The 25,749-nt window shown below is 37.3% G+C and overlaps 1 protein-coding gene across 1 annotated transcript in view; it reads right to left on the bottom strand.

Annotated features, from left to right (window-relative positions):
• LOC149175031 (lysine-ketoglutarate reductase/saccharopine dehydrogenase bifunctional enzyme) overlaps positions 1-9,430 on the bottom strand; it is a 573,325-nt gene extending 563,895 nt beyond the window's left edge. Inside the window, exon 1 of the mRNA XM_089419501.1 lies at positions 9,095-9,430. The gene's annotated coding sequence lies outside the window, so the exon portion shown is untranslated. The remainder of the gene's footprint in view (positions 1-9,094) is intronic.
• Between the last annotated feature and the right edge of the window lie 16,319 nt (positions 9,431-25,749).

Raw genomic sequence — 25,749 nt, 5'->3', positions numbered from 1 at the left:
GTGTTGATTTGGGGTAGCACCGGATGTGCTCTAGCCACAAAAATTGGTGGAGAGGCTAAGGCACATGAGATCTCCAATACCCAGAAAGGGTTTGGGTAGATTCTAAACAGTTTGGGAGATATTAAAATAATTAATATTTTTAATGGAGTCCCTAAGTCTAAACTTAGGGAAAATAAAATATTAATGTGAATTAATATAAAATTGTGTTAGAATGGTCCAAAAGTCGTGGATCAAGCCAGATCTAATCTTAGCCGTTGATTAGGGACTTAAACTCAGTCGTTGATTTGTCAACGAGAAAAGTATAAGAGGAGGCTTGAGGGTCACTTGGAGAACACACGAAGAGATCAAGATTTCGACTTTCTGGAGCTAAGTTTGCTGAGAAAGTTGAGAGAGTGATCAGAGTTGCAGCTGAGGGGCAGTGAATACAGAAGCAGAGAGGCAAAAATAGCACCGGGAGGATCAGTGTAGTAGCCGAAGAGAGGGGCGCAGAAGCAGCCAAGGGTTCACGCAAAGCCAGCCGGGGCTCACGCAGAGGCAGCCAGGCGCTGCGCAGTGCCTCAAAGGGCCAGCGTGGGTGACGCAAAGGGCCAGAGGACTGACGTAGTGCCTCTAGAGGCTGACGCAGGCCAAGCCAGACTGACGCTGGGCTAACGCTGGGCCAGAGAGAGGCTGACCCAGTCCCTAGAGGCTGAAGCTGGGATTTCGTGGGGCAGATTGGAGTTGTGGAGTTGCCGGAGTGTTTATCCAGGGTTTTAGCCGGAATATCTGCTTCCAAGTAGAGAGGTACTACTGTCAAGATTTTTCTCTATTGGGTGAGCTGGATTTGGCACCCAGATTGTATTCTAAAACTGCTTAATAAATCAAACCCTAAGATAGTTGCACTGGTTTTCCCGCATTGGGTTTTTCTAGGGACATTAGTCCAAAAACAACAGTGTCACTTGTGTGCTTGTTTCTGTTTCCTTCAGTTGATGATCTGTAATGTATTAAGCATGTACTTGTATTTATTTCCAGTATTTACATGGTAAATAACTTGTTAGTTAACAGAACAAGTAGGTAGGAATAAATCAGAAAGTACATGAAGGGTTTCTAATGAGTTAAACTTAGAAATTCCAACACGCTGGGCCAGAGAGGCTGACGCAAACCATAGAGGTTGACGCTAGGAGATTTCGTGGGGCAGATTGGGGTTGATATCTGTCTCCGACTAAGAGGTACTACTGTCGAGGGCATTCTCTGTTGGGTGAGCCATTTTTGGCACCCAGATTGTATTCTGAAACTGCTTAATAATAAAACCCTCAGATAGTTGCACCGGTTTTCTCGCATTGGGTTTTTCCAGGGACATTAGTCCAAAAATAACGGTGTCACTTGTGTGCTTGTTTTTCCTTCAGTTGATGATCTGTATGTGTTGAGACTGTACTTGTATTTATTTTCAGTATTTACATGGTAAATAACTTTTTAATTAACAGAACAAGTAGGAAGAAATAAATCAGAAAGTACAGGAAGGATTACTAACAGTTAGACTTAAAAATTCCAACACAGTGCAGAGATAGCCGGGGGTTTGCCAGTTCTGCTATCAGATCAGCCAGAAACTGCCAGATGAAGTGAGGTAATCTCACTCAGTTTTGCACCATTATATTTTTCTCTGTAACTAGATTGCCATGAGGGCATCCAGCATTGTATTCAAAACTACTGCTTAATAATATAAAACCCTCAAAGTTGTTGCACCGGTTTTCCCGCATTGGGTTTTTACGAGGACTGTTTTTTCCAAAATAATGGTGTTCTTTGTATCTTGTCCTTTGCTCAGTTTCTTGTTTCATGTAATCAAATTAAATTGGTGTAGGCTGCAGAAGTAATTTACTTTAGTATTTTTCAAAAAATAGCTTGATAATGTATATTAAAATCAAGTAGGAGAAGTAAATTCAGTTTTGCTACAGTAGAGGTTCCTTGAGTATAGGAATTTTCACAAGTCCAACTTGAGGAAATGTGTAGAAGTCAACATGTTGAATTCTTTAAATGATCAATCATATTTTTATTCAAGTCAGATTAGTCACTAAACAAGGTATCACTAATAAATTAACATCTTGAGCACTTGCTTGCATTATCATATCAAGCATTGTGCCATTATCGTCAATAACCAATTGGCTCCAATAGATCTTCAAACTACCTATGAGACTTCGGTTCATTCTTCTTGATAAGCCAACTATGATGGATAGAATTTAGTCACAAAGAAATAGTCTATGCAAATAACCACCCAAGACCCATTCTCAAGTTTCCTCTCAGCATGAAGCTAGTTCAACCAATCCTAAAGCCATATTCTCAAGTTGCTTTTCAGCACAAAGCTAGTTGAACAAATCCTAAAAGCCATATGCATGACAATCCATTGGCATGAAAGGATGTGGCTTGTGTCCAAGGAGAATCAACCCATCCTAATGTTTTCATCTAACCCAAAGACAATTCACCATTTTGATTTCACATGTGAACTCACAATCACAATATGGTGCCATCTTGCCTAAATAATTGAAGACTACACACTCTTTTCCTATTTATGCAAAGCTCTACTTCTAACTTCTTTGGAATTTTAGAGAAGGTGGACAAGATGAACACTTGTAATGGTTGCAGTAGTACAATAGGGATTCACCTCCTTTATGCATGCGGATCATCTCATGGAATGTTAAGGGTCTCTCAAACCCCTGAAAGAGCATACTTAGTGTGATGGGCTTTTAACTCATTTGAAATTTTGGAGAAGGTAGACAAGATGAACTCCTACAATAAACTCACCTCCTAGGCTTATGCATGAATATCTTATGGAATATTAATGGTCTCTCAAACCCCTACTGAAAGGGCATAGTCATCTCATTGTTTTGTCGATGTATCCAAACTGTAGACCTTTAACTTGTTTCGAAGTTTGGAGAAGAAATATAGGGTGAACACTTGTGATGGTCATAGTGGAGTAGGAACTCTCTGCCATATGCACGAAGATCATCCCATGAAATATTACAATCATTTTGTCAATATTATCCAAAGTGTAAATTAAATTGCACCAAAGGATGTGACTTGTGGCCCTCAAGGAGCATAAGCCTATTTAAATGTTGCCATACAACCCAAACAATGTTCGCCTTTTTTATTTAGCATACAAACTCACAATCACAAGATGGTGACATTCTATCCGAATAATTAAAGACTCTACAAGTTTTCCCTTTCATATAGGCCTCAACCTTAACTCTATAATTTTGGAGAAGGAAAATGAGGGTCTCTCAAACCCTCATAGAAAGGGTGTCGGTAGTGATCACTGATCACTATGTTGGTATATCCAAATTGTAGACCTTTCACTCTTTTCGAATTACGAGGAAGGCATACGAGATGAACATTTGCATGAAGATCATCTTGTGGAATACTAAGGGTCTTTCAAAGCCTTGTAGAAATGTCACAATCAATTCAGTCATTGTGTTGGTATATCAGAAGTCTTGGTTTAGTTTAAATGCAAGAACAAACATTACATATTTTCTATTAAATACTTCACTTGATTTTATATGACCTAGGGTTAATCTCTTTCCAAGATAACAACAATGGCAATGGTATAGACTTTGTTGAATATAATTGATCATACTCTTGGTGCAGCAAACATTTACACATTAATTGATGCTTTAAAACACAACCTATTAGTGTTGGATGATTGAGAGACCAACTAGTTATATGTGGTGATTTCAACATGGTAGTCTCAAGAGGACAAATAAGACCTTCTCATTTTAGTTACACCAAGGAAACAAAATCAAGGTTTAACCTCAAACCTCAATGACCATATAGAGGCCAACTAATTAAATAGTGATAATTTCACACTCAAGAAGACAAAGAAGGCCTCATCCTCATTTCTAATGCAACAAGGAAACAAAAATATAATTTAACTTAGTTTAGTATTCTAGAGGCCAACTAATTATATGTGGTGATTTCAACATGGTAATCACAAGAAGACAAACCAGGCCTTGTCATTTTAGGTATACCGAGGAAACAAAATCAAGGTTTTAACCTCCACAATCTTATGGAGGCCAACTAGTTAACCCGTAGTGATTTCACACTCAAGAGGACAAAGAAGGCATCGTTCTCATTTGTAATGCGACAAGGAAACAAAAGGATGGTTTAGCTTAGTTTAGTATTCCAGAGGATGGTATGGTCTTTTTTTGAACATTATTGATGAAACTTTTCGTGTGGCCAATATTTAAATACCAAATGATGCTTCGAAACACAACATTTTGTTGATGGAAGATTGGCAAGCTTGCAGAGGCCGACTGGTTAGCCTGTGGTGAGTTCAGCATGGTAGATTGCCAAGAGTAGAAGTAAAACAGAAGCATGATTTAGCCTATCGACAAGATTGCAGACCGTGGTGATTTCAAAATGGTAGTTTCAAGGCGACCAAGAAGGCAACCGTTTGTTTATTTGGTTGACTTTTTTTTAAGGAATGAGTATTTTCCACTTCGTGGAATCAGTAACTTTATACATATAGTTGCCACTATTTTATCAAGTAAAATAATTATTTCATAAATGTTATAAAGGTCATTTTATAGTTTCTGGAGACTTGAACTCACAGTGTCTCTCGAAACTTGAACCTACGCAAAAAATATGCCATACCACTCGACCTAATTTTCTTCGACTTAATTAATTTAAAAAATAAATAATAAATAATAAAAAAATGGATGTTATTAACTAAAACCATTTCATCCATATTATTTGGGGTAGCAAGCTCTAACTATCTTCTCAGTGTTCAACATCCAACATCTGAAGGGTTGGATTCAATGGTAGATAGACTGTAGTCAGAAAAAGCATCATTTATGTGTGCTTTTTATTCATTGTAAGAAAAGAAAAGAAAAAAAAAAAAACGAGTGGCTGACCTGGAAAGAGCTCGAGTCTGTTAGTATGATGTCTTAGAAAACGTGAATGGTTGACTCAGAGACCCTGGATCCAGCAGCCGCTGGGAATGGCCAGAACTCCGAAATTGCCAAGTCTATTAGCTCCAAGAAGTCATCAGTATGACGTATATGTAGTTTGAGAATAATGTCTCTGGTTTGTTCTGAATTTTATCTACTTTTGTGAAGTGTGGCTCTGTTTTCAGCATATGCATGTAAAGATCTGTGTATAAGGACAATAGTCACAGTCCCAATTCTGTACTGACTGTGTATGAACAATGCATTCGAAATTCTTTTTCAGACACTCGGATATAGTAGTTTGATAATAATGTCTCTGTTTGCCATGGATTTTGTGTAGTTTTGTCAAGTATGGTTCGAGTCTCTCTTTCAGAGACTCCGATCTAGTAGTTTGGTAGTGATGCCTCTGCTCGTTCTGACTTTTGTCTAGTTTTGCAATTATGTTTGGAGTCCATCTTTCATAATCAGTCCAGCACAATGGTTCGAGGCTTTCTCGAAGAGACTCCGAAGTTAGATAGTGATGTCTCTGTTTGTTCTGAATTTTGCCTAGTTTTGCAAGTATGGTTTGAGTCCATCTTTCATACTCAATCCAGCACAAAATTGAGACTGTAACAGTCCTTGTACACACATTCTCCAATACGTATCCTTAAAACAAAATAATACTTCACAAAACTCGAAAAAATTAAGAGCATGTCTTTCCTTATACAAGGTTACAAGTTTAAAATTTAGCAATTAAATCATTGTAAGGAGGTGAGTCTCTTATCCCATAAACAAGGCAGTCTCATACACCAATTTGGTATCTGGGTTATCCATGACCTTACAATTAAATAAATAATAATAATAATAATAATTAGACATGCCAGATTTTTCCAAAATGAATTTTGCCCTATACTTTAATGATAAGCTGGCATATACTACCAAAAAAAGTTTTTTAGCTCGAGCCTATGCCTTAACAATAAGCTCGCATATACTACAAATTTTTTTTTTTAATATATGCGAGCTTATCATTAAGGCAAAAGTAATTGAGCTCGGAAAAGCTTGGCATGTACTCTTCTTCCATTTTCTGCTACTTTGAATTTTAATTAAAGGGGGGTGATTCTAACTCGCATCTTTATTAACAAGTTCCTAACGTACGTTCCTGATTATCCATGCAAGAAGCTAATGTTTCCATCGATTCCGTTTGAGTTTAGAAGATCCATGTTTCAAAATTTCCCAAGCCTTTCCAAAATGTTCGTCACATCATATAAGAAAAAACAAGGTAGTAAAGAAACAAGAGTTGATAAAACAAGGCATCCGCTATTTTGCTCTATAAAACATACACATTGCTATAGTCCGATATCCTAGGATTTTGTTTGGCATTTTCACAGCCTACTCAGTCCCTATATTTTTCGGTTTTTAAAAGATACAGAATTTGAAAACCATTTACATAAAATCGCCACTTTAAATTTGGTCAAAAGATCTTTCCAAACCATTCTTCCCACCCATCCGTTTTTAAGTTCTCGATCTCATCGTTTTCCCAAAAAAAACTTCAAAAATTGCCATTTCAGTATATCAAAATTCTATAATAGTCCAATCCCTTGTTCAACATTTTCGGTAACAACGTGAGGGAGGAAGTTACCCAGTGTACCTCACGAAGTTACCCAGTTTACCATACACAAGTTGGGCTAGGATTTCCATAGTCCTAAACATTATCATATTATTGTATGAGATATTATTGTATGAGATAGTAGGTCAACAAAAATAGGAAAATCATAAAACTTATAACAAATTATGTAGGGTGAAAGGGAGAGGCTAATCTATGATTTTGAGGAGGGCAAAGTGTTTAGGTACTCATGGACTTTTGGTCATATGATAAATAATCAAGCAAAGATATATGATCTCTACCAGGAATTTTTGTTAGCCCAAAAACATCAAGTGGACACACGTACAATTATGAGAGATTCTCTCCTAATCCTGCAACATCTGGCCACAGTCTCCCTTCCAAAGGAGAAATCTATGGGTAACATCATGAAAAAAATCAAGAAAAGTGTGCAAAGTATCCCATCTAAAGCATGTTTCCATGTCCTAAGAGATTCAATTCCATGCCCTAAGAGACTTCAATAGAGAAGTAGATACGTTTGCTAATGGAGGATGTAAATTGAATATAGGTGAATTACAAATTAATGGTCAAATCAGACCTGCTTTAATTCCCTAATGGCAAATGAAATTTATTAAGAAAATTCCCTAATAACATTATGTGTTATAAATTTCGTTTTCTGTTGGGGCACTTTTGTAAGATATTCACTTACAAAACCCCTCTTTGTTGATTTTCTCATGTAAATTTTGATAAATTAACTCTATAATATTTGATGTATTTACTGCAAACCAGACACATAATTATATCATACAGATATTCTTTCTGATTAAAGAAATTATATGATACAAATATTCTTTCTGATTAAAGAAAGCATTATGAAATTATTTACAGAGCATTCTGTACTCTCAATCTGCATTTCCAAGGCTTTAAAAACTTTCACATAAGAGAGACAAACAATCGTGAGAGGACCCTAAGACCTATTTTGACTATAGTATTTGGATCTTAAGATGTACGCCACTGACAATTAAATTAACCATCTCTGAATGTGATATAACTCTATATCGGTTCTGAAATATCCTTAAGATCTATAGGACCTATTTTCTAGAATCATAGTGGCAAGTCAAACTGTATCAGAACTTATATCGAAGTTTTGATTAAAAAGTCAGGATTTCAAGATTTTGTTTCTGAATTCAAGGTAGCAGAGAAACAATTGAAAATAACAAGTGGGAAAAGACACAAGACGCTCATAGAGATTTTTGTTCGCTCATTAACTCACTCCAAAACAACTAGGTTCATAGATGGAGGAAATAAACATGAATAAATAAGATCTGCATAAGTACGCGAAGATCTGCACAAGCATTGCCGTTTTAGGGGACTAGCAACAACTTGTCACATTCTTTATAAACTTGCCGTAACTATTAGCTGAGAGGGAAAAAAATCTTTTAAATAATTTTTGAATTGATCGATATGTAATCATAAAGCCTGTCCTTACATAAGCCAATAAGCCACAGTGGAGTGATCATGGCGATCACGGCCTATGGCTCCAGTAAACCAACAAAATGTATTACATTTCTAACACTTCCTAAAGAGCCACTTCCTACAGATAATACACCTTGTGGAGTCGAAATGATAATCAAAAGCAGAAAATAAAATAAAAGCCAGAGCGATCATAACAGGCAATTCGGTTAAGCAATGGGTTTGTGGAGATTGCAGAATTAAGGGTCACCAAATGATATCTCGATCTTCTATTTTCTGTTTTAATTTTATTTTTTTAGGCATTATTTTTCCAATGGTCAAAATTAGAATATATTTTTCTGATAAAAGAAGGAAAAGAGTACACCTTGTATCTTTTGATTTTCTAAATAACAAAAATACATTTTTCTTTTGGAAAAAAGCCACAGCCATGTGGTCACCGCAACTATCAAAGTAAACAAATAAAATATAATGTATATATTTTTCAGATAAAAGAAGGAATCCATAAGACCACACTTTGTATCTTTTGATTTTCTAAATAACAAAAATACATTTTTCTTTTGAAAAAAAGCCAGAGCCATGTGGTCACCACAACTATCAAGGTAAACAAATAAAATATAATGCCTTTGTAAATTTTCTAAAATGCGACTTGCTAAAGACGATACATCTTCTATGAAAGAAACTATAATATAGAGGAGAAATAATCCGAAATTAAAAGAAAAATGATATAAATTAGGAGCATACATAGGCCATGAAAAGAGACAGGATTGACACTACCAAATGCTTGCTCTAGCGGTATGATGGCTCAGAAGGATTCATTAAAGAATTTCTCAAGATGAAAAAACATTTAGAATTTTCAGTTAAACGTATCGAATTTGTAACGGAGTGTAAATTCTTAAGGATTTAAATTTCCCAATGGACATCCAACAATTTCTAATGGTCGTTTCACCTGAAATATATTTAAGGTTTTCAGCAACGAGCGAACGGATGAGACAAATTCTACTGGCTATTTAAAGTGAAATTAAATTATGACGAGAAATATTTATTGCTGTTTCCAACAACATGCATTAATTCTTCTATTAAGCTTTAACAGAAACTTCTGAAACTCTTAAGCAACAGCTCCTGTACTTACCTAAATTGACTGACGATCTGCAGGAACTAGCTTAAGTCTATATTCTTCGCCTGGCGAGTTGCAGGAACTAGTTTGAATTCTATCTTCTTCGCCTGGCGACCTGCAGGAACTAGTTTGAATCCTATATTCTTCGCCGTGCACTGTAAATCCTCCCTCCTCATCCAGAATGGTTATGCTTCAGACCAGCGATGCAGAGTCCTTAACACTCATAAATTGCGTAAATACTAAAGATTCCTTTCAACATCGCACTTAGATAATGTCAATCACGTTGGACAGCAGAAACGTTGAGGTGAAATCATTTATTTCTTTCTTTCTTGAGGTGAAGATCGTACACGTCATCTGCCGTGGCCATACTTCACAAGTTATGGGGTATAGGAAATTCCGCGAAGTGTGGGGGCAGTTGTCAATCCACTACTCGTGCGAGACAAAAAGGCCCTACTTTATGCGTCTCCTTTATGGTATACAAATCCGTTCACGCAAAGCCCAATGTGGCCTGTCAACATATGCTAGTTGGAAACGGTGGAGCCCTTCTTTAACAACTGAAAGAAAAAAAACACTAAGTTTGTTTGGCCACGTGCCGCCATGTACTTTACGAAAATTACAACTCTCGAGGATCTTAGAGGCTCGAGCAAATCCCCTGTAACGTCAAACTCAGGCAAAGCGTAAGTTCGATGATTGGAACTCCAAGGAGTTCCTGTAGGCCATTAAGCACGGTTACGAAGCCGCGGGATCGGATTCAGTGCTCTCGGATAATTATCAAGCTTGCAACAATTGATTTTGGCATAGACTTGACGAGAGTCCTGGCCGTGTGAAGTTCAAACACTCAAATGTTTAAAATATCATCAAATTATTAGAGACGTATGATATTACAAAATTTTTGCGAGCCATTGTCTACGATGTCACAATTTTATTTTGATGGCTAAATTCTAGTTAGAATTTCGTGAAATTTTTTTTCAAAAAATTTAATTTTGGCACTGTTTTAATCTTTTTATTGATGGTGGAAATGGACTCAGCATCTCTGCACCCAAAATCGTGAAGCTTGACAACTATAGCTTGGATTTCCAAAAATTTCTGTCAGATTTTATCAAAATCTTGCTAGAATATCTATTGTTTTCCTGGCAAAATTATGGCTTCGTTAGTCTATAGTTGTTAAAAAGTGTTATCACTTCATGTCAAAGCAGCACAACTAGACCAAGCTGAAAGAAATAGAAAACACACAAGTGACACCGTTATTTTTGGATAACTCATCCCCGAAAAAACCCAACTTGGGAAAACCGGTGCAGCGATTCTGAGGGTTATTTATTATGCAGTGTATCCTTGAGTACAACTGGGTGCCAAATTGGCTCACCCGACAGAGAAAAATAATCGACAGTAATACCTTTCTATTCGGAAGCAGATATTCAGAAAATCAGCCCCACGAAACCCTCTCCAGCACAATTGAAGCACTACGTCAGCCCTCTTGGCCTCTGCGTCAGCCCTCTGAGGCATTGCGCAGCCTCTACAGCCTTCTGCATCACTCTTGTTGCCCTCTATGTGGATGACGTAGGCCCTCTGGCCTCTGCGCTGTCTCAGCTAGCCTCTGTGTGGCCTGCTCTAGCTTTCGCGTCTGCCTCTCTGCCTCTATGTTGGTCTCTCGACACTATCTTTGCCTTTCTGTCCAGTACTCACTGCCCTCGCTGCAACTTATCACTAATTCGACTTTTCTTAGGAAACCCGCTCTAGAAAATTGAATGATTGATTACTCGTGTTTTCTTCAACTGACCCTCAAGCCTCCTCTTATACTTTTCCTATTGGTCCTTAAACGACTGAGATTACATCTCTAGTCAACGACTAAGATTAGATTTGAATTGATCTATGTTTTTTGGAACCTTCTAACCCATTTTTATATTAATACCCATTAATAGTTTATTTTTCTTAAGTTTAGACTTAGGAACTCCATTAAAAATATTAATTATTTTAATATCTCCTAAACCGCGTAGAATCTACCCAAACCATTTCTAGGTCTTGGAGATCTCACGTGCTTTAGCCTCTCCACCAATTTTCATGGCTAGATCACATCCGATGCTACCCTAAATCAACACATATAATGGAAGAACATGAGAAGCTGCAATACTCCCAAAGACTCTGACATAAGTAAATGACTCTTCGCCAAACCATCTTGCCACCGACAAGATGTTTGTTTCAGCGTCCTCTCATAGCCTGGGGGATTTCTTATCAAAAATAGTTTGGTGAATTGGCAACATAATGCCATGACAGATTTTGTAAAAGTGAGAGTTAAATTTTGATTCCCACAAAACCTTATGATAAATATGGATAGGAGTAGGGTCCTATAGAGTCCATTTCCAGCCCATATTTGGAAAATTTGAACATAAACATATAGCGTCCATCACATATGCACTCATATAAAAAGGAGGGATAACCCTAGAGGTGATAATTATTTTATGTTTGTATTCTCTAATGGACATAGCCAAATTATCTAATAGAATATTGCTCCAGTTCATAATGATAGAATTAACAGCCGCATCAATTAATGGAACCCATTCGTACTGTCTGCCTTTTCAAATAGTCTACACAACATTGCGGTTGCAAAATTATGCGAGGTTGACAGAGGTGCAATTGGATACATACCAGTTTTCTCCCGCTTGAACTTGTTGGCGCCAAACCTCCAACTCTGCATGTTGTCTATTGGGTCTTCATTTTCTTTTGTGAAGTTCTCAATGAAGGCTTGTTGGAAATAATACTGAGAGGGGGGGTGAATCAGTATTACAGTTTAATAATTTTTCATTTCCAAAACAGATTTATATACGCTACTTCTGTGAAGTGAACTTGTGTGTACACGCAACTGTGATTAGAGAAACCAACGTATACCCAAAGAACTTATGATTTAGTCAATTTTATCATGTGTTGAATTTCAATCAATGCATCAGTGACTTGTTAAACAGTGCAGTAAAAACATAATAAACCATCATACATAAGCAACACACATGAACACCAAGATTTAAGGTGGAAACCCAATGCAGGAGAAAAACCACCTATTGTTTTCGTCTCTGTCTTCTTTTAATATTAAGAAAATCTGTTTACAATCTTGTACTAGTGCAGACTCATCCCAGTACGCAGGCACCCACCTACATAAGGCTACAACCTTCTCTCGTTTTCCAACGTCTACTGGAAGGGAGCTACGACCCCCTAACTCTTGTGCTAGCCAATGTGTTTACTAGTACGTAAGTGCTGGCTTATAGAAGGCTATGACCTTCTCTCTTCCTCCAGGGACCACGTGTCATAAATTTTCAGACTGGATGCTCCTAATACACAACAATACAAATGAAGGCCTCTATTCATCAAATTTTCATACTAGACGCATCAGAACTTTCAAACTGCATCAACCAATAATCAGTTAATCTGAACAACCAGATCATTGTTATCAGAAGACTATGTTGAATCCAGAAACCTTCAAAAACACTGAAACATAAAACTTCTGAATCAAGTTTGTATCAGCCAGCAATACACTGAACATGTACTGTCAATTTATAGAGCTTTACACAGGCAATAGCAGAGATAACCCTTCTCACTTAGACGATTCAGTTTTACGTTCAGATCTAAGAAGACTTCATTGATAGACAGAATTAGAACAGCAGAACTAATCAGATAGATCAATCATTTATGAAGAATAGGCTTTTCCTTTGTATACACCACTTGGAAGAGTCAAACCTATGTGTATACGCGCTTTTACCGAGGCGAACCAACATATAGATATACAAATATTAACTCACAACTTCGCTGCTATTTCAGACTTCAGAAAAACCCAGATCATGACATTTAAAGAATAAAACAAGTGTATGCAATCAGATCTAGCCCAACCAATATCAAATCATTCAATGATAAGTCATTTTAGGTCTCATTATCCTGATCCAACATTGAATTCAAGGTGCACAAAATATTTTAGATCAAATCACAAACATAGCCCCTGCAACATAAAATATACTTCAGATAGAAGTATTCCTGAGAAACCCTTTTCACTTGCACACTTTGGCCTTTTGATCTTCTCTTCCTTATATATTTTTTGGCCTTTCTCAATACCTCGGACCAAAACCACTTAGGACCCATGGTATTTTTGGTTGGGATCAAATAATCATTACTCCACTCAATATTGTGGGCTAATACCATGGTATTGACCCCTGGTATTCTTTACTCTTGAATTTCCTTGATTTTCCAACATATATGCGTTTTTCCTCTTGTGAAAGTGTGTGTATAAGTATACGCTCTTTTTGTTCTGTGAACTAGCGTGTATATGATGTTTTGAATAAGCGGACTTATGTATACATCTTAAACTACTTTACACCATTCTTTTCCTTCAACTTCTTTATTCTAATCAGTAGACCTTAGTTCCATCTTCCTGTTCTTTTGTAACAATGCCATGTTACCTATGTATAGACCTGTTACACTAAGAGTTTCATTTTATCAAAACTGAATTGACCTGTGAGTGAGTTGTCATCAAGGACAACACTTGTATCATAATGCCAATAAGGCTTTGTCATATAGCTTTTGTGGTTCTGGCAAATGATACATTCGACGTAGATTATCTGGTTTAAATGACCCCATGACTTCATGCCTAGAATTCCTGAATGTTCTGTTTGAAATGTCCACATTGTCGATGATCCATCTTACCATATTAGTGTATGGAAATATTTTAGGCCTTGCAGCTATTATATGCAGGAAACAACATGCTGCTTCAAAATAAAAAGCCTCGGATGAGACCTCGGCATCTGTTGTTGCTTTAGTTACCAGGACCCTTAGGTTTTCTTCTTCCAATAGATTGTACATTGATTCCCATGAAGTAGTTCCGCCATCTTGTTGCATGTAGTATCATAGAACAGTGGAAGCATGTCTGAATCTTCAGACGCAGTAACCCCTGTAATCTTCTTTCCTTTTTTAACCATTTTCTTGGGCGTTGTTTTCTTTGGAAATTTCCTAAAATTTTGGCAATGGACAAAACAGAATGAAACGTAGAGCGACAATGAAAGTGGAAACACGATAACATAATAAACTCTGAAACGACGTTAAGATGAAGCTTTTATTTCAAGACGGGTAAAAAGATATCAATCTTCTCGAGCCGTGAAAAAAGTAACTGCGGTTAAACTTTATTAACTACTCATTAAGGCCTAGGTGTGATTTGCTTTAATGTCTTATCAAACCATCGCATCGCAAGTTTACAAATGATATTTCAAATTGGCATGTTTTAAGTGCGATATCAATCAAGCGATTGCGATAAATGGCTTTATCGCAATATTGCAAATCAGTGATGTCAGGTTATGTGGAATAGACCAATTTAAAGTCGCTTTTGGTATTTTTGCAATTTGCGATGAGCGGCGTTCTTTTAGATTTTTTGAGCTCTTTTCCTTAAACAGATGATTATTCCATTGAAACAGATATTCATGATAGGTCGGACTTGTTTCAAGTTATAACAATTTTTATTATTTCGTTGGGTCCGGACCATATCGCAATTCGCAGTTTTTTATGGTTTGAACGTTTGCGCCCTTGTAAAATTCGTGATGCGATAAGGAAATCATATTATAAATAATAATTTAAGCCTTAAGGTTTATAAAAGAGTTTAGCATTACCTTCGGTCTCCTAAGGGGGTTCTTTTATCGCGTTTTACAGACTCCGACATATGAATATCCTTTGTAACTTTGGAGTCATGCGATTTAAGATAAAGCGAGAATGCTTAGTTATAAAGTGACCCGGCTTAATATCTTAAGTCCATCTAAGGTTTTATTCTGAATGGATTTAAATGCAAACTCTTATTTTCTAAGTTTTTTGAAGAAAAAAATAAATTGAAGAGTCCCCATTTATTAATACAATACTAACTATTATATAATAAATGGGGAAGTTTTTGAACAATACAACAATTGGCGATTCACTGGAAGAACCGGTGATATCTAATAATTTTGAAATTTCTAAAACTTTCGAAGTAAAGATAGTTCAGGAAATAGGAATTGCATGAATTTTAAGATAAGTAACATTTCTCTAAATAAAAACAAACTCACCTAGTTACAATTCATTTGATATCCTCTTAAAAGTGAAAATTCATTTGTCTATATTAGTCTTTACTTAGTTTAAAAATAAAGTAGGGGGCTTCTGAAGATCAGCTTTTAAATGTACTCATTTGTCACAGATAGAGCCTCTATTTCCAGCAAGCGTCCATAGCCTCGATAGAGTTAACTTTTAACCAGCAATGATTCAGTGTCCCATCCAGATAAGAGTGCAGTTTTTAGAAATAAATCCAAAATTATATACATATTCTTTTATTTTCTTTTTAAACAATTTTTTTTTGCAAATTTTTTTTATTATTACTTAAAAGTTACTGTCTTGGTTTGGTGGCCAAAATAGTGACAACGTCATTCACTGGTTGTAATTCAACTAAACAAGTTGGCTCATGATGAGAGCCCTTGTCTTAAGATTAAATAATCTCAAGCCATTACCTTGTTTTGGTATGCAGTATTGGCAATGTCTGTCTATTATTTCCCTATGGACATGGTAAGCAAGCTCTTGATGAGACCTCTTATCTTTTAAGTTTTAGTATATTTTATAATTACAATCTAAAAAGAGAAAAGTTTACTAGATGGGGAGAATCATTGGCTCCTTAAGGGTTCTAGATAACAATTATAGAGTTGAAGATGCTTATCTGCAAAGAGTTTTTACTTTGTTAAAGATACTTTTCTTAACTAATAGTAAAACAAAAGTTTTTTATAAAGTTAGAGATTTCTCAAAGAATAAATAATTTTGGTGGAAAAAAAATAAAAAATTCAAGAGATAGAACTTAGCTAATTTTCAAATGTTATAATTATTTCCTTAACAATCTCCACTTATAAAAGCGAAAAATCAAAATATTTCCAAAAGATTTATTGTGAGGCCAAAAGTAAATACTTATTCAACATTTATTTTTCTAGAAAGCATAAAAATGAAAGAAGGTAAATGCGATAGTGTACAGGGGATAGAAGAGGTTGTCTCCTATGAAAAATATTTTTTCAAAATCTGCCCATTCATAGGCAGAGAATCTCTCTTGCTTGATAAATCTTGCAATAGAAACGTTGATGGGCCGATTTGTTCTGTAATCTGAAATGGTCCAAGCCACATTCTTTGGAATTTGGTATGCTTACCTTTTTCCTCATGTGCTTTATCCCACTTCAATACAAGGTCTCCAAGTTGAAATGATTTTGGGCTAACAAAATTTGCATCAAAGGAAGATTTAACTAACTGTTGATGATGGGCATGTATGATTTTGGCTTTCTCTCTTTCTTCTTCGAGTTTGAGGATTTGTGATTGCCTTAATTGCAAAGAAGAAGAAGGAGTTTCTTCAATAAATTGAACTAGGGCTAGAGAGGGAATAGCTATATTTGTAGGAAGAATAACTTCTTTCCCATAGACCAGATTAAATGGAAAAGTGTTTATTGAGGCCTTTTGTGTTATCCGATCTTCCCATAAAGCAAATGTTAAATATTTATGCCAGTTTCTTTGACTGTGATCAATAGTTTGTTTAATGAGCCTAATGATGTTTTTATTGGTTGATTCTACTAAACCAATTCCTTGAGGATAATAGTTAGTATAATACTTAAGTTTGAAACCTCTTTTGAAAGAGAATTATGTCATGATCCTAATGAGGTTTTTATTGGTTGATTCTACTAAACCAATTCCTTGAGGATAATAGTTAGCAGAATACTTAAGTTTGAAACCTCTTTTGAAAGCGAATTATGTCATAGTGTTGCCTGTGAAGTAAGATGCATTGTCAAACATCAGGGCAATCGGTAGGCCAAATCTGGTAATGATAAATTGATCAATAAATTCGATAATGTTCTCATAATTGGCTACCTTTAGTGGAATTGCTTCCACCCATTTAGTAAAGTAATCAGTTGTTGTAAGGATGTATCTATGTTGCTTTGAAGAGTGAGGAACGATCTCACCTATTATGTCCAGTCCCCATTGCTCAAATGGTTGTTCAATGTTGATTGGCTGTAATGGAAATGTAGGTTTCTTTTGTCTTCCAGCAGCAGTTTGACAGATTTTTCACTTCCTTACGTATTCGTGTGCATCCTTAAACAAATTTGGCTAGTAATAGCTAGCATGCAAGATTTTATGTGTTGTTGTGTCTCCTCCAAAATGTCCACCAGCTAGTCCATCATGAAGTTCCTACAAAACCTTTTCTGCCTTAGATTTTCCCAGTCAAGCTTAGACTCTAACTTCCATGGCATTTGGGTACATTGTCTTGGAACTTGTATCCAACTTGTTCTGAAGCATGATCAACATTTTTTGACTTTTACAGGACCACCGATGAACTTCTGCATGTTGTGTCTATTCAGCTCCAAGTCTTCCATGGTGGCATCATGTCTTAGATACTCCATGTACTCTTCGACCTCCTGTCGGACTTGGTTCTTGGGTTTAGCTTTGGTGAATGAACCAATTGATGGGATCTGGTGTGTTCTCACCAAGGCATCCAAATTATTGTACACCCACATATATGAGTCATGTATGCTGCCAATGGATGAGGCAAGCTTCTTGTTGTTTTGAATCAGCATTTGAACCTTCGCTTTCTCTAGTTCTTCCAATGGCTTCATTTTCTTCACTAAGTCAAGTGGGGGCCTTTTGTATCGCATTGTCCACTCTTGTACATAGGTGATGGAAGATTTATGTTTTTGAGAGTCTTAACAAACCCTTTGCTTTGTTGTTGTAAGCCATGCAAATGGAAAATTTCTTTATGTACGATGACAGACCCGTCATATAGCTTTTGCATGGTTTCTCCAAGTGTTGATACTTCAGAAAGTATCATTGATCTCATCTCCCCCAATGCGAAAACTGCATTTTGCATTGTTTTTTGGAGTTGTTCTGCCTCTTGCCTGGCAGCCTCTAAGTTTTGTGCCAGTTTCTCATTCTAAACATTTGATCTCATTGCTCCCACATATGCCAAGTTGGATTCGGTAGTGGTAGTTGGATGCTTCCTGGTGTCTAACACTATCACCCTTTCTCTTATGAATGCAGGTGATGCATGATCATTCAGAAAGTGCTTCCTCTGTTCATGTACAATCCTCTTTTGGAACTCATCAAATGATAAATTGCACACATCCATGATCGGATCATCATCAAGGAGAACAACATCTCCTTGCTCACTCGGGGCTAGCTCTGTTGTTGGAGGTGGTGAAGACTGAGAGATGACCTAAGGTGCTCTTGACATAAGGTCCAGATATTCATTCTGCGGCTCGTGTTCCAATTCCATGTCTGTCATTTTGATCAATTGCTCAGTCTGGTGAGAAAGCTCTCGATCTCGCATTTGTTCACCTTCCTCCTCATTTGCTGGATATACATGTTCATCAACATGTATCGATGTTGTTTCCTCTGTCATCGCGCCTTGCCTTTGTTCTTCCCCCTGTTTATGCTTCTCTTCTCATTTTCTCCTACTCAACTCTTGTTCTTCCTTCATCTTCTTCTTTGTCTCCTGCAGCTTGAGTTCTACTTCAAGCAACCTCTGCTTCTCTCTCTTCCTCTGCTCTTCTCTCTGCGTCCTTTGCTTCCTCTTTACTTTTGCTGCTAAAGTCGCTTTCATGAGAAGAGGATCTTCTTTCATTTTGTAACTTTTCTCTCCCTCTAGACTGTCAGCAATCTTCCTCTTTCCTGTCGCGCATGGGATTGTTGCCTTCTGTTGTTGTTGCTTCCAGAGTTGTCATTGTCTATGGAGAAGATTGTGAAGTCCTTTCTATACTGATCGGCTCATTGAGTCTGGAGGCATTGTAGCAGTACCTCCAAGGATCCTCCTCTGGCCAATTAAATGCCCCGTCGATCCACAAAAAGTAAACTTTCATACAGTGGTCCTTGCAAATACTGCGGGGATCATATGGATTAAAGTCCTTAATGTCGAATTCAAATTTAACTATCTCCTTAGCCTTGGCATCTGCAACTTTCAAGTTGTTTATCTCGTATAATCCAATATGTAAAGGAAGAGTGGGTCATGGTGCTTTCTTCTTCCTATGCAGTGTTGTTGAAAACCCTGTAGTGAGATGGTATGATACTTCTTGCATGATCAATTTTTTAGTGGCATACCTTGGTAAGACATGCAGAGGCTTATCTCCACAAAACACTCTAATGAAGGTGCCACCTGGTGAGGCATACCAATTTTCAATGTCTACTATCGCCTCCACTGCTTCTCAGGACATGCAAGGTGGATCTTATTCAAAGGTAAGCTTGTACAGCGGAATGATAAATGTGAAAAATTTTTAATAGAAATCCAACTGCAGTGACTGATATTATTTATTCTACTTATTAATTCAAAAATAAGTTATTCACAGTATTTATACAACAAATATCAAAATAAATTCTTTTGCAGCCTTCACAATTAAAATAGTGTGGAAATTAAATGCAAATAAAAATACTAGCACAAGTATAATCACAATGAGACAGTTATATTTTGGACAATTGTCCTCGGAAAAACCCAATGCGAGAAAATCGATGCAGCGGATGAGGGTTTCTTTATTGATCTTTAGCAAAATCTCATGTACAAGATACAACCAGCAGAATAGAAGAGGAATTTGTGTGAGAAAATTTACATACAATATTCTAACGCTTTCGAGATTCTAACTTTGGAGAGGACCTGTTGCCCTCACCGTGTCACTATCTGCGTAGGGACTACGTAGTCCCAACATCACTCCCTTTGCGTTATCCCTCCTCTAATCTACATCTTCTTTCTGCTCCTGCACTCCAGACTGATGTTGATACCCTCTCTCCTTCTCTCCTACAACTCTCCCTCTGATTACTTTGACCAGTGAGAAAATCGATCTTACTTGGGCAACTAAGTATCTGTGTGGTGTGTTTTCCAAATTCCCATCGAAGTCCTTCTTATAATCCTCCAATTGAGTAATCAACGACCCATATTAGATTCTAATAAATGGATCATATCATATTGACTTGATCTTCGTCTTCTTCTAGAAGTTTCACCCTCAGCTTGATTAATACCCTTTAATTATTTTAATTTCCTAAGTTTAGACTTAGGCGCCCATTAAAAATAATTAATTGTTTTAATGAAATTGTTTCCAGGTGGAATTTCCAAAAATTATTTCTAGGTATTGTGGAATACATGTGTCCTAGCCTCCCTGCAAAATCTGAGGCTTAGAGAACATCCAATGCTATTAGAAATCAACACTTGCTCTTAGCGAGGAATGTTCTCTAGTAATGCAACATATTGAAGCATTACCTTGAATTTGTAACATCTCCCTCTACATTGTTGATGTCTGACATCACTTCCCATCAACTACTGTGGAAATGTTGCATTTGTACTATTGACGACCCTGCCACTGCCACCACTTCATTTGTACGACAACTCCCTCTCATCTGTTGCTACGGCAACTGAGAAACCATATGTTTTTACTACTGAAACGAGTTCTCTGCCATACCCATCTGCTCCCTGAACTAGATGAACTTTTCTCTCCCTAGATATTTCGTGAGTACATCTGCTACCTAATTTCCTGTGGAGACATACTGCAGTTTTACTGCCCCACGCTGAACACAATGACATCTGATATCAATGTGTTTCACCTAAGATTGAAATATTGGATTCTCAGAGAGTTTGATACAACTCTGATTATCACAGAAAACACTAGTCGCTTCCATCCTCTTTTTGAATAGACTCACAAGCAGTTTTCTAAGCCATATGGATTTGCACGTAACTGTGATGGCTACCATATACTCCGCTTCAGCTGAGCTTAGGGCTATCGACTTCTACTTCCTGCTACACCATGAGATCATTCATGTCCAACGCTGAAGCAATACCCAGAGGTACTTTTCTGGTCTACTGAACTACCTACCCAATCTGTATCTGTGAATCTGATCAATCTGATGTCATATTCTTGGGTGTATTTCAACCCATATCCGATTGTTCCACGTGTTGAAGAATCTAGGGAAATTAGGTGTAGTGTGATTCTTCTTGTTATGATAACAATTTGTGAAGCTCTTTTTCAATCTATCTTGTTAGCTTAATCTTCTTCTTTGTTCACACCTAATCCGAAGGCGGTTGGGTAAACTGGAACGTGAACAGTCATCAAGAAGATGAACTGTTCCGTCTCCTTTTTGTATATAAACAATAGATCTCTAATGAAATAATATATCAGTTTTTCTTCTGCTCATTCTGGAGTTACCCTGGCCTGACATGGTATCAGAGCACAGGTCCCAGATTCCTTGTAACTCCTCTGGCCATAACGCCTCTGCCTGAACGTTTGCCTGGCGCCTCTGCCTGAACGTTTGTCTGTCCTGACATAACGCTCTCTGGCGCACCAGCGCTGCCTCTGTCCTGACCTAATCTGCTCTCTGGAATTTCACCAAGAATACGGAATCACTGAATACGGAAGCCCCGAGCAGATGCTAGAGCTTTACGAGCTGCTTTTCGATGTAACGCAAGAAGTGTACCGTTTGAGCTTCGGCTGCTATGGAAGACGCAGCAGGAGGTATTGAAACACTATACTAGATATCTCATCTCCAATGTATCGTTCCTGCAATCGTTTCGACTGCTCTCTGGCTTAGGTATTTTACACAAATATTGTCTTTGAGGCTGACTTTGGTTTCATTTCTGATTAAAGGGAGCATCAAAACCTCATTTAAGTTTGAATCCTTGTAGTTACGTTCTGAATTCGGGATTATGATCAGGAATTGTGGTACTTACAATTTACAGCATTGATTTTGCTTTGGCATTATTACATAAATGATGTCTTCATGAGATCGATTAAACAATCTGAAGGTTCTATGTTGCGTGGCGGTAGTTGTTTTACGGTGTAGAGCAAGAAGACAAGTGCGCAGCACAGACATTGGGAAACCCTTTTTTCCAATCTAATATTACATCTGAAGCGTATGTTTGCAATCAGTATAGCCCTTCTATCAAAAGGATTGTTATGAGATTTGCGACTTGGTTATGAAATGATTGAAATTTTGGAAGATCTCATACCAATGCATCTTGCATGAGACTCAATGTGCTGAAACAGTGAAAGTTTAAAACGTGCTCCTTTTTGCTAAGATAATGTGATTTTGATGCGCTATTTTTTTGCTGATAAACCGTGCTCCTCTTTGCTGATGAACCGTGCTCCTCTTTGCCAAGTCTCTTATGCTTTCTCAAATGGTGCTCTGTGTTGGTTTATTTGACTAGCATCTCTATGGCTTTGCCGTATTCATTGAGCTATCAGCATATCGAGGGGGGATTTTTTCCTTTCCGACATACGAGAGCCATTGTTTTCTGTTAATATTAACGTCATGCTGAGGCAGTTCACTTCTCTTGGCTAATCATTGAGGTATCGAGTTTAGCAGTAAAAAAAAAAAAAAAATCACTGTTGAATCCTGTATATATATATATATATATATATATATATATATATATATAGATATATATATAGATGTGCGTTGTGGTTATATTAACCAGTATATATATATATATATATTATGGTCTTCAAACTGAGTTTGTAGATATGAAATATAGTGGATACAGTATCCTCGGAGGGATTTGAAGAAACAGGATATAAAAGTATTTGAAATCTGTTGCCTTTTTGAATACCACTTCACTGTATATCAGCAGAAGTTTTTTTATCAACAGAAGTTTTTTTTATCAGCAGAGACATTTTTTTTACAGAATGCATTCAATCATTTCTATGGTCGGAATAGTTCTCACTGGCAAGGAGAACTATTCTGAATGGTCTCGGATGGTAAAACACACCCTCATCTACAATGAGTTGTGGAAAGGAGTGTGTGTCGGAGAAGAAGACAAAGACCCTGTGCAGCCTACATCAGATAAAGAACTTGTCATTTGGGAAAACAAGAACAGCAAAGCCTATGCATTGATCGCAGCATCTGTAAATGAAGAAGTAAGTCGTCATATTTCATCCTATTCCACTGCCTTTGAAGCTTTACAAAAGCTGAAAGAACTCTATGATTCACATTCTGCACTTGAAGTTGTTCAGCTCATGATTAAACTCTTCACTCTTGAACTGAAAAATAATGATCCTCTTGCTCTTGCATCTGAAATAAAGTCTATAATGCATGATATTAAATCCACTAAGGTTGAGCTGGATATCTCTCTTATTGCCTTTCTCAAAGCACTCTATCCTACCTACTCCAATTATCTTGAGTCTTTACAAGCAAATGGAAATCTTAAAGACATAACCTTTGAGTCTCTTGTGAAAAAGTTTGCTGAAAGAGAGAAAGCCTTTGGAAAGAAGACAGTCCCTGAATCTTCTGAAGAGACTGTTTGCCTTGCTCATAAAGAAAAGCATCCTGCTCAAGATTCTACAAGAGGAAGAGGTGGACGAAGAGGAAGAGGAAGATACTTCAGAGGCAGGGGGGGCAGACATTCTCAAGCAGAAAAGGCAGATCTGCATTGCATTCGCTGCAAACGAAATGGATCACATGATGCTTCTACATGCAAGCTACCATGGGACAAAATTGAGCAGAGAAGAAACCAGCAGAAAGGTAAAACTGATGACACAGACAAAGGTAAAGCACCTGAATCCGCTCACTATATTGAGGCACAATGTAACATTGGAGTAAATGAAGATTTGTTTAATGCTTCACTTGCTTCTTCGAAAAATGATTGGTTGCTTGATTCAGGAGCAACCTGTCATATGACTCATAGGAAAGATTTTTTTGAAGATTTCACTGACAATGTTGATGGAGCAGTATACTTTGCAGATCAGTCAAAAATCAAGCCATCAGGGCTTGGCACAATCAGGCTTAAACTGCCTGGTCTTCCAGACTTTCTTCTGGATCATGTTCTATATCTCCCACAGCTCAAGAGAAACTTGATGTCCTTGGTCCACATCCGTCAGCAAGGTCACTCCATTCATATGTTTGATGGAAAGCTTGAGGTAAGAAAGGCATCTGACCACTCACTTGTCATGAGGGGTATAGAAGAAGAAAGACTTCTTAAACTGCAAGGAACCTCTGCTCATGCACAACATTTCTCATATATTTCTCATCATGAAGAAGGTACACTTCCGTCAAGTTTATTATGGCATGCTAGATTTGGACATTTAAACTATGATAGTCTCCGCTTGTTGAAGAAAAATGGTGTTGCTGGTTTGCCTACAATTCCTAGAAAACATAAGCAATGTGATGCTTGCATTCTAGGAAAGCATAGCAAACAGTCTTTTCATGATTCAAATTCAAGAGCACATAGGAAGCTTGAACTCATTCATTCAGATTTATGTGGTCCAATGCCTATTCCTTCTGCAAATGGAAATAAATATATCATGACATTTATTGATGATTACACCAGAATGTGTTGGGTTTATTTATTGAAGAACAAATCTGATGCTTTTCAAACATTCAAGAATTTTCATAAGTGGATTGAAAATGATGCACAATCTCATATTGGGTCTATTCGCACTGATAATGGAAAAGAATATACATCAAATGAATTTGAAAACTATCTTCGCCAACATGGGATCAAACATCAAACAACTGTACCTTATAATCCCCAACAGAATGGTGTAGCAGAAAGAATGAATAGAACAATCTTGAATATGGTACGATCCATGCTTTTCTTCAAAAATGTAAAGATAATGTTTTGGGCTGATGCTGTTCTATGTGCTGCATATATAAAGAATAGATGTCCATCTAGTGCTATAAGAAACAAGACTCCTTATGAATTGTGGTATGGACATGTTCCTTCGGTAAAACATCTCAGGATTTTTTGTTCCACCTGTTATGCTTTAATACCAAAGGTACATAGAAACAAACTTGGTGCTAGAAGTCGTAAGTGTATCTTCCTGGGGTATTCAAACACTTCTAAAGCATACCGTCTCTATGATGAAGTAAATAAAAAGTTTGTTGTATCTAGAGATGTCATTTTTCTTGAATCATCCAAATCTGACAGTGTTGTTGAGCGGCAACTTGATCGCTTGGATAGATTCACAAAAACGAAATCATTTCAAGAGTTTGATAATCAGATTCCACATCTTGAAGGGGGGATTCCTATACTAGATCAACATGTGGAATCTTCTTCTGAAGAACAATCTCCCTTGCATGAAACTCCAACACCGGATGATCCTTTAAGTGATGTAATTGATAGAATTGGGAGACTCAATCTTGATTCAGTCCCAACTCAATCAACAGAGCAGCCTGGACCATCTCAGAAAGGTCCCCCAAAGTGGCTGACAAAGACACTTGAAAGTGTTCATCCTGATGAAATTGGAAAAACAGGAACCAGAAATACAAACCGACAAGATGGAGGTGATGTAGATAACTCTAATTCACCTGTTGATATGGATGTTACTTATGATTGTGAATTGAACTTGTCTACAGATTTTGAACCAACTTCCTTCAAAGAAGCTGCTTCTCATGATGAATGGAAAGAAGCGATGCAGAAGGAGTATGATGCCCTCATAAAGAATGGCACTTGGAAGCTGGTTGATCCTCCATTTGGAACCAAACCAATTGGCTGCAAGTGGGTCTACAAGAACAAGTACAAAGCTGATGGCTCACTTGACAAGCACAAAGCTAGGCTTGTGGCAAAAGGTTTTGCACAGAAGGAAGGGGTCGATTATGAGGAAACTTTTGCCCCCACAGCAAAATGGGCCACCATCCGGACACTCTTTGCACTAGCTGCCCAGAACGGTTGGAAAGTCCATCAAATGGATGTA

This window comes from Pinus tabuliformis, chromosome 4_1 (genome assembly GCF_031772625.1).
Source record: "Pinus tabuliformis cultivar Carrire ecotype Pingquan chromosome 4_1, CPIR1, whole genome shotgun sequence".
Classification (NCBI taxonomy): Eukaryota; Viridiplantae; Streptophyta; class Pinopsida; order Pinales; family Pinaceae; genus Pinus; species Pinus tabuliformis.
This window is presented reverse-complemented; position numbering and strand designations above follow the sequence as displayed.